Source organism: Cryptomeria japonica, unplaced genomic scaffold, assembly GCF_030272615.1.
Source record: "Cryptomeria japonica unplaced genomic scaffold, Sugi_1.0 HiC_scaffold_1616, whole genome shotgun sequence".
NCBI classification, from domain to species: Eukaryota; Viridiplantae; Streptophyta; class Pinopsida; order Cupressales; family Cupressaceae; genus Cryptomeria; species Cryptomeria japonica.
Window position 1 is genome coordinate 15001 of NW_026729959.1, and position 8309 is coordinate 23309.

At 62.7% G+C, this 8309-nt stretch overlaps 1 non-coding gene across 1 annotated transcript; it reads right to left on the bottom strand.

Annotated features, from left to right (window-relative positions):
• Positions 1 to 2355: 2355 nt before the first annotated feature.
• LOC131873367 (5S ribosomal RNA) lies at positions 2356 to 2474 on the bottom strand. Its single transcript, XR_009371328.1, has one exon. It is a non-coding gene; the product is annotated as a 5S ribosomal RNA (ribosomal RNA).
• Between the last annotated feature and the right edge of the window lie 5835 nt (positions 2475 to 8309).

Consider the following 8309-nt stretch of genomic DNA (forward strand, 5'->3'; position numbering starts at 1 on the left):
TCCCACCCTGGCGCGCGCGAAGTTGGAAGTTGGGTTAATTGCCCGGGCGCGCACCTTCGCCAGGGTGGGCACCTTGGTGCGCACACCTTGGCTGGGCTGCGCACCAGGGCGGGCTCAAGATGGCACCAGCATTCCCTTTTTCTCACTATCTTTCAAAACGGAAATTTTAAAATCTCGTTTTTTTTTTGCCTTTTATGGAAATTAGTGAAGGCATCGCATCAAAGGTGCGCACCTCGCTGCCCACCTTGGTGTGCTCCGAGGTGCCCACCACGGTGCGCAACGCCGGTGCGAACCCGGGAGCGCCCCGATGTGTGCTCCAAGGTGCGGCGTGCACGAAGTCGGACCCCGGTTTGCCCCGGGTGCGCACCTCGCGTGCACCTTGGTGCGCACACCTTGGCTGGGTTGCGCGGCCTGGTGGGCACCATGGTGCGCACCAAGGAGCGCTCCGAAGTGTGCTCCAAGGTGCGGCGTGCACGAAGTCGGAGCCCGGTTTGCCCCGGGTACGCACCTTCGCCGGGGTGGGCACCTCGGCTGGGTTGCGCGCCCTGGTGCGCACCAAGGAGCGCTCCGAAGTGTGCTCCAAGGTGCGGCGTGCACGAAGTCGGAGCCCGGTTTGCCCCGGGTGCGCACCTCGCGTGCACCTTCGGCGGGGTTGCGCGCCCTGGTGGGCACCATGGTGCGCACCAAGGAGCGCTCCGAAGTGTGCTCCAAGGTGCGGCGTGCACGAAGTCGGAGCCCGGTTTGCCCCGGGTGCGCACCTCGCGTGCACCTTCGGCGGGGTTGCGCGCCCTGGTGGGCACCATGGTGCGCACCAAGGAGCGCTCCGAAGTGTGCTCCAAGGTGCGGCGTGCACGAAGTCGGAGCCCGGTTTGCCCCGGGTGCGCACCTCGCGTGCACCTTCGCCGCGGTGGGCACCATGGCGTGCACGAAGTCGGAGCCCGGTTTGCCCCGGGTGCGCACCTCGCGTGCACCTTCGCCGGGGTGGGCACCTCGGCTGGGTTGCGCGCCCTGGTGCGCACCAAGGAGCGCTCCGAAGTGTGCTCCAAGGTGCGGCGTGCACGAAGTCGGAGCCCGGTTTGCCCCGGGTGCGCACCTCGCGTGCACCTTCGCCAGGGTGGGCACCTCGGTGCGCACACCTTCTCAATGTTTTCTTGCCTTTTCTGGAAATTGGTGAAGGCAGCGCATCAAAGGTGCGCACCTCGGTGTGCTCCGAGGTGCGAACCCGAGAGCGCTCCGAGGTGCCCACGAAGTCGAAAGTCGGGTTAATTGCATTGTTTTCCCCGGGTGCGCTCCGAGGTGCGCAACATCGGCGCGCACCAAGGAGGGCTCCGAAGTGTGCTCCAAGGTGCGCACGATGGCGTGCACCTCTGGTGCGCACGATTCGGAGCTCGGTTTGACCGGGGTGCGCACACCTTGGCTGGGTTGCGCACCTTTTGTGCGCTCCAAGGTGCGCACGAAGTCGGAGCTCGGTTTGCCCCGGGTGCGCACCTTCGCCAGGGTGCGCACCTTGATGCGCACGCCTTGGCTGGGCTGCGCACCTTGGTGGGCGCCATGGTGCGCACCTTTCGTGCGCTCCAAGGTGCGCACGAAGTCGGAGCTCGGTTTGCCCCGGGTGCGCACCTTGGTGGGCGCCATGGTGCACTCCGAGGTGCCCAAGATTGGTGCGCACCAAGGAGCGCTCCGAAGTGCGCTCCAAGGTGCGCGCGAAGTCGAAAGTTGGGTTAATTGTCCGGTTTGCCTCGGGTGCGCACCTTGCGTGCACCTTCGCCAGGGTGGGCGCCTTGGTGCGCACACCTTGGCTGGGCTGCGCACACCTTGGCACCCGCGTTTCCTTCATTTTAAATTTTTTTTTTTTACAATCTCTCAAGTGGGAAATTCTATAATCTCAACTTTTTTTGCCTTTTCAGGAAACTTTTGAATGGAGCGCATCATTGGTGCGCTCCGAAGTGTGCTCCAAAGCTCTCTCCAGCTGCGTGCACCTGCCCCGGCCGCGCACCCGGCCCCGCCCAGCTTCGCTCACCTGTCCCGGGCGTCTGGTGCGGAACCTTAGAGTAAGAAACATCACCGTGCACCTTGGCCAACGTGCGCGACTCGACCGAGCGCGCACTGGCCGAGGTGCACACCGATTTCACCTGGGTGCGCGCGCAGCACCTCGGGCGCACCGGGGTGCGCGCACAACGCCCGGGTTGCACCGTGGCCTGTGTGCTCGGGGCGCCTCGGGTGCGCGCTCGGTGTCGCCCCCGCGCGCGCGGTAGTGCGGGCAGCGCACCCCGGCCCGGCCCGGCCCCGACGAGAACGCAAACGGGCAAAAGGTTTATTCAAATAGCATTGCGATGCCCGGCGAAAAACTAAAAAAGGGTGCAACACCGGGACTTCCCGGGAGGTCACCCATCCCAGTACTACTCCGGCCCAAGCGCGCTTAACTGCGGAGTTCTGATGGGATCCGGTGCACTAACGCTGGTATGATCGCACCCGTTATGAGCTTGTCGCAGTGTGTACTTAGCAAACCGCGACCCACGTGCGAATCCACCCCGGCCACCCACCCCCGTCGAGGTGCACACCCTCCCTCGCGAAGTGCGCCCCGTTCGCCAAGTGTGAGCCCTGCCCGGGTGCGCGCACCTTGCTAGGGCGTCGGGTGTGCACCCGGCCCGGCCTACGTGCGTGCACCTGTAGGGGGCGTCGTGTGTGCGTGCAGTGTCCCGTCTGCAACGCGGTGCCCACACACCACCTCGGGCGCAACGACCTGCGCTCACATGTGGGCCGAGTGCACCTTGGTGCATGTTCGGGGCGCCTCGGGTGCACGCTCGATCTTGCCCCGGTGCACCAAGGCGCTCGGTTTGCCCCGGGTGCGCACTTGGTGCAAGGTGGGCACCCAAAATAGGGATCAAGCACCAAAACACAAGTTTCGGGATGCAAAATGGGACCCAAGGACCACAAATGCGTTCCAAGACCCATGATGGGTCCACGAGAACAAAAATGTGTTCCGAGACTTAATAAACAAATATTGGGTTTTAGGAGAAGAAACATGCTCTGATGCCCAAAACGAGAATCGACCCCGAAAAGGCCACAGGCCAAAAGTGGGATGCGAGACAAAAAAAAATGGGACCCGAGGACCAAAATTGGGTTCCCAGGTCGAAGACAGGGCAACCGGACAAGAAACGACCTCTAAGGCTCGAAATGAGTCCCGACGACTAAAACTTGACAAGAAGCACCCATCAGGCACCCAACTCGACACCCATGGGATGCCGACCCACCCGGGCTTCCACCTAGCACACCTTGGCACCCACCCACCCTCGCACCCAACCTCGCACCCAACTTAGCACCTTTGAACCCACATTGGCACTCACCCTGACCCTGGCACCTTGGAACCCACATTGGCACTCACCTTGACCCTGGCACCCACCTTTGCACTCACCTTGGGACCCACCCTGGCTCCCACCTCGGCACCCACCCAGACACCCACCTTGGTTCCTTGGCACCCACCTTGGATCCTTGGCACCCACCCCGACACCCACCTTGGCACGCAACTTGGCTACTTGCCACCCACCTTGGCTCCTTGACGCCCACCCCGACAACCACCCCGTGACCTACCCTGGCTAGGGTTGGTGCACACCCACCCTGGTGCCCACCTTGGCACCCACCCTATGACCCACCTTGGCACGCACCTTAGTACCCACCCCGTTACCCACCCTAGGACCCACCCCGTGACCCACCTTGGCCAGGGTGGGTGCCTTGGTGCGCACAACTTGCCTGGGCTGCACACCAGGGCGGGCTCAAGATGGCACCCGCGTTCCGTTTTTTTCACTATCTTTCAAAACGGAAATTTTAAAATCTCATTTTTTTCTTTTTTTTGCCTTTTCTGGAAATTAGTGAAGGCAGCGCATCAAAGGTGCGCAATGCTGGTGCGAACCCGGGAGCGCTCCGATGTGTGCTCCAAGGTGCGGCGTGCACGAAGTCCGAGCCCGGTTTGCCCCGGGTGCGCACCTCGCGTGCACCTTCGCCGGGGTGAGCACCTTGGCTGGGTTGCGCGCCCTGGTGCGTACCAAGGAGCGCTCTGAAGTGTGCTCCAAGGTGCGGCGTGCACGAAGTCGGAGCCCGGTTTGCCCCGGGTGTGCACCTCGGGTGCGCACCTCGCGTGCACCTTCGCTGCGGTGGGCACCTTGGCTGGGTTGCGCGCCTTGGTGGGCACCATGCAGTGCACGAAGTCGGAGCCCGGTTTGCCCCGGGCGCGCACCTCCGCCAGGGTGGGCACCTTGGTGCGCACAACTTGCCTGGGCTGCGCATCAGGAAGGGCTCAAGATGGCACCCGCGTTCCGTTTTTTTCACTATCTTTCAGAACGGAAATTTTAAAATATCGTTTTTTTTTGCCTTTTCTGGAAATTAGTGAAGGCAGCGCATCAAAGGTGCGCAACGCTGGTGCGAACCTGGGAGCGCTCCGATGTGTGCTCCAAGGTGCGGCGTGCACGAAGTCGGAGCCCGGTTTGCCTCGGGTGCGCCCTGGTGGGCACCATGGTGCGCACCAAGGAGCGCTCCGAAGTGTGCTCCAAGGTGCGGCCTGCACGAAGTCGGAGCCCGGTTTGCCCCGGGTGTGCACCTCGGGTGGGCACCTTGGTGCGCATGCCTTGCCTGGGCTGCGCACCAGGGCGGGCTCAAGATGGCACCCGCGTTCCTTTTTTTTCACTATCTTTCAAAACGGAAATTTTAAAATCTCATTTTTTTTTGCCTTTTTCTGGAAATTAGTGAAGGCAGCGCATCAAAGGTGCGCACCTCGCTGCCCACCACGGTGCGCAACGCCGGTGGGCACCCGGGAGTGCTTCGAAGTGTGCTCCAAGGTGCTGCGTGCACGTTGTCGGAGCCCGGTTTGCCCCGGGTGCGCACCTCGCGTGCACCTTCGTCGGGGTGGGCACCTTGGCTTGGTTTGCCCCGGCTGCGCTCCGAAGCGGGGTTATTGGAGCGCCGCCTCTTTTTTTGTCGGAGCGTTTGGTGGGGTTTCTCGCATTGGCTCTTCCGAGGCCCGGTTGCCACCCTGGCGCGCACGAAGTCGGAAGTAGGGTTAATTGCCCGGGTGCGCACCTTTGCCAGGGTGGCACCTTACCTGGGCTGCGCACCAGGGCGGGCTCAAGATGGCACGCGCGTTCCGTTTTTTTCACTATCTTTCAAAACGGAAATTTTAAAATCTCCTTTTTTTTTTGCCTTTTCTGGAAATTAGTGAAGGCAGCGCATCAAAGGTGCGCACCTCGCTGCCCACCTTGGTGTGCTCTGAGGTGCGCACCCGGGAGCGCTACGAAGTGTGCTCCAAGGTGCGGCGTGCACGTTGTCGGAGCCCGGTTTGCCCCGGGTGCGCACCTCGCCTGCACCTTGGCCGGGGTGGGCACCTTGGCTGGGTTTGCCCAGGGTGCGCTCCGAAGCGGGGTTACTGGAGCGCCCCCTCTTTTTTTGTCAGAGAGTTTGGTGGGGTTTCTCGCATTGGCTCTTCCCAGGCCCGGTTGTTGGGTGCGCTCCCACCCTGGCTGCGCGCGAAGTTGGAAGTTGGGTTAATTGCCCGGGCGCGCACCTTCGCCAGGGTGGGCACCTTGGTGCGCAAACCTTGGCTGGGCTGCGCACCAGGGCGGGCTCAAGATGGCACCAGCATTCCCTTTTTCTCACTATCTTTCAAAACGGAAATTTTAAAATCTCGTTTTTTTTTTGCCTTTTATGGAAATTAGTGAAGGCATCGCATCAAAGGTGCGCACCTCGCTGCCCACCTTGGTGTGCTCCGAGGTGCCCACCACGGTGCGCAACGCCGGTGCGAACCCGGGAGCGCCCCGATGTGTGCTCCAAGGTGCGGCGTGCACGAAGTCGGACCCCGGTTTGCCCCGGGTGCGCACCTCGCGTGCACCTTGGTGCGCACACCTTGGCTGGGTTGCGCGGCCTGGTGGGCACCATGGTGCGCACCAAGGAGCGCTCCGAAGTGTGCTCCAAGGTGCGGCGTGCACGAAGTCGGAGCCCGGTTTGCCCCGGGTGCGCACCTTCGCCGCGGTGGGCACCATGGCGTGCACGAAGTCGGAGCCCGGTTTGCCCCGGGTGCGCACCTCGCGTGCACCTTCGCCGGGGTGGGCACCTCGGCTGGGTTGCGCGCCCTGGTGCGCACCAAGGAGCGCTCTGAAGTGTGCTCCAAGGTGCGGCGTGCACGAAGTCGGAGCCCGGTTTGCCCCGGGTGTGCACCTCGGGTGCGCACCTCGCGTGCACCTTCGCTGCGGTGGGCACCTTGGCTGGGTTGCGCGCCTTGGTGGGCACCATGCAGTGCACGAAGTCGGAGCCCGGATTGCCCCGGGCGCGCACCTCCGCCAGGGTGGGCACCTTGGTGCGCACAACTTGCCTGGGCTGCGCACCAGGAAGGGCTCAAGATGGCACCCGCGTTCCGTTTTTTTCACTATCTTTCAGAACGGAAATTTTAAAATCTCGTTTTTTTTTGCCTTTTCTTGAAATTAGTGAAGGCAGCGCATCAAAGGTGCGCAACGCTGGTGCGAACCTGGGAGCGCTCCGATGTGTGCTCCAAGGTGCGGCGTGCACGAAGTCGGACCCCGGTTTGCCCCGGGTGCGCACCTCGCGTGCACCTTGGTGCGCACACCTTGGCTGGGTTGCGCGCCCTGGTGGGCACCATGGTGCGCACCAAGGAGCGCTCCGAAGTGTGCTCCAAGGTGCGGCGTGCACGAAGTCGGAGCCCGGTTTGCCCCGGGTGCGCACCTCGCGTGCACCTTCGCCGCGGTGGGCACCATGGCGTGCACGAAGTCGGAGCCCGGTTTGCCCCGGGTGCGCACCTCGCGTGCACCTTCGCCGGGGTGGGCACCTTGGTGTGCAGACCTTGGCTGGGTTGCGCGCCCTGGTGGGCACCATGGTGCGCACCAAGGAGCGCTCCGAAGTGTGCTCCAAGGTGCGGCCTGCACGAAGTCGGAGCCCGGTTTGCCCCGGGTGTGCACCTCGGGTGGGCACCTTGGTGCGCATGCCTTGCCTGGGCTGCGCACCAGGGCGGGCTCAAGATGGCACCCGCGTTCCTTTTTTTTCACTATCTTTCAAAACGGAAATTTTAAAATCTCATTTTTTTTTGCCTTTTTCTGGAAATTAGTGAAGGCAGCGCATCAAAGGTGCGCACCTCGCTGCCCACCACGGTGCGCAACGCCGGTGGGCACCCGGGAGTGCTTCGAAGTGTGCTCCAAGGTGCTGCGTGCACGTTGTCGGAGCCCGGTTTGCCCCGGGTGCGCACCTCGCGTGCACCTTCGTCGGGGTGGGCACCTTGGCTGGGTTTGCCCCGGCTGCGCTCCGAAGCGGGGTTATTGGAGCGCCGCCTCTTTTTTTGTCGGAGCGTTTGGTGGGGTTTCTCGCATTGGCTCTTCCGAGGCCCGGTTGCCACCCTGGCGCGCACGAAGTCGGAAGTAGGGTTAATTGCCCGGGTGCGCACCTTTGCCAGGGTGGGCACCTTACCTGGGCTGCGCACCAGGGCGGGCTCAAGATGGCACGCGCGTTCCGTTTTTTTCACTATCTTTCAAAACGGAAATTTTAAAATCTCCTTTTTTTTTTGCCTTTTCTGGAAATTAGTGAAGGCAGCGCATCAAAGGTGCGCACCTCGCTGCCCACCTTGGTGTGCTCTGAGGTGCGCACCCGGGAGCGCTACGAAGTGTGCTCCAAGGTGCGGCGTGCACGTTGTCGGAGCCCGGTTTGCCCCGGGTGCGCACCTCGCCTGCACCTTGGCCGGGGTGGGCACCTTGGCTGGGTTTGCCCAGGGTGCGCTCCGAAGCGGGGTTACTGGAGCGCCCCCTCTTTTTTTGTCAGAGCGTTTGGTGGGGTTTCTCGCATTGGCTCTTCCCAGGCCCGGTTGTTGGGTGCGCTCCCACCCTGGCGCGCGCGAAGTTGGAAGTTGGATTAATTGCCCGGGCGCGCACCTTCGCCAGGGTGGGCACCTTGGTGCGCACACCTTGGCTGGGCTGCGCACCAGGGCGGGCTCAAGATGGCACCAGCATTCCCTTTTTCTCACTATCTTTCAAAACGGAAATTTTAAAATCTCGTTTTTTTTTTGCCTTTTATGGAAATTAGTGAAGGCATCGCATCAAAGGTGCGCACCTCGCTGCCCACCTTGGTGTGCTCCGAGGTGCCCACCACGGTGCGCAACGCCGGTGCGAACCCGGGAGCGCCCCGATGTGTGCTCCAAGGTGCGGCGTGCACGAAGTCGGACCCCGGTTTGCCCCGGGTGCGCACCTCGCGTGCACCTTGGTGCGCACACCTTGGCTGGGTTGCGCGGCCTGGTGGGCACCATGGTGCGCACCAAGGAGCGC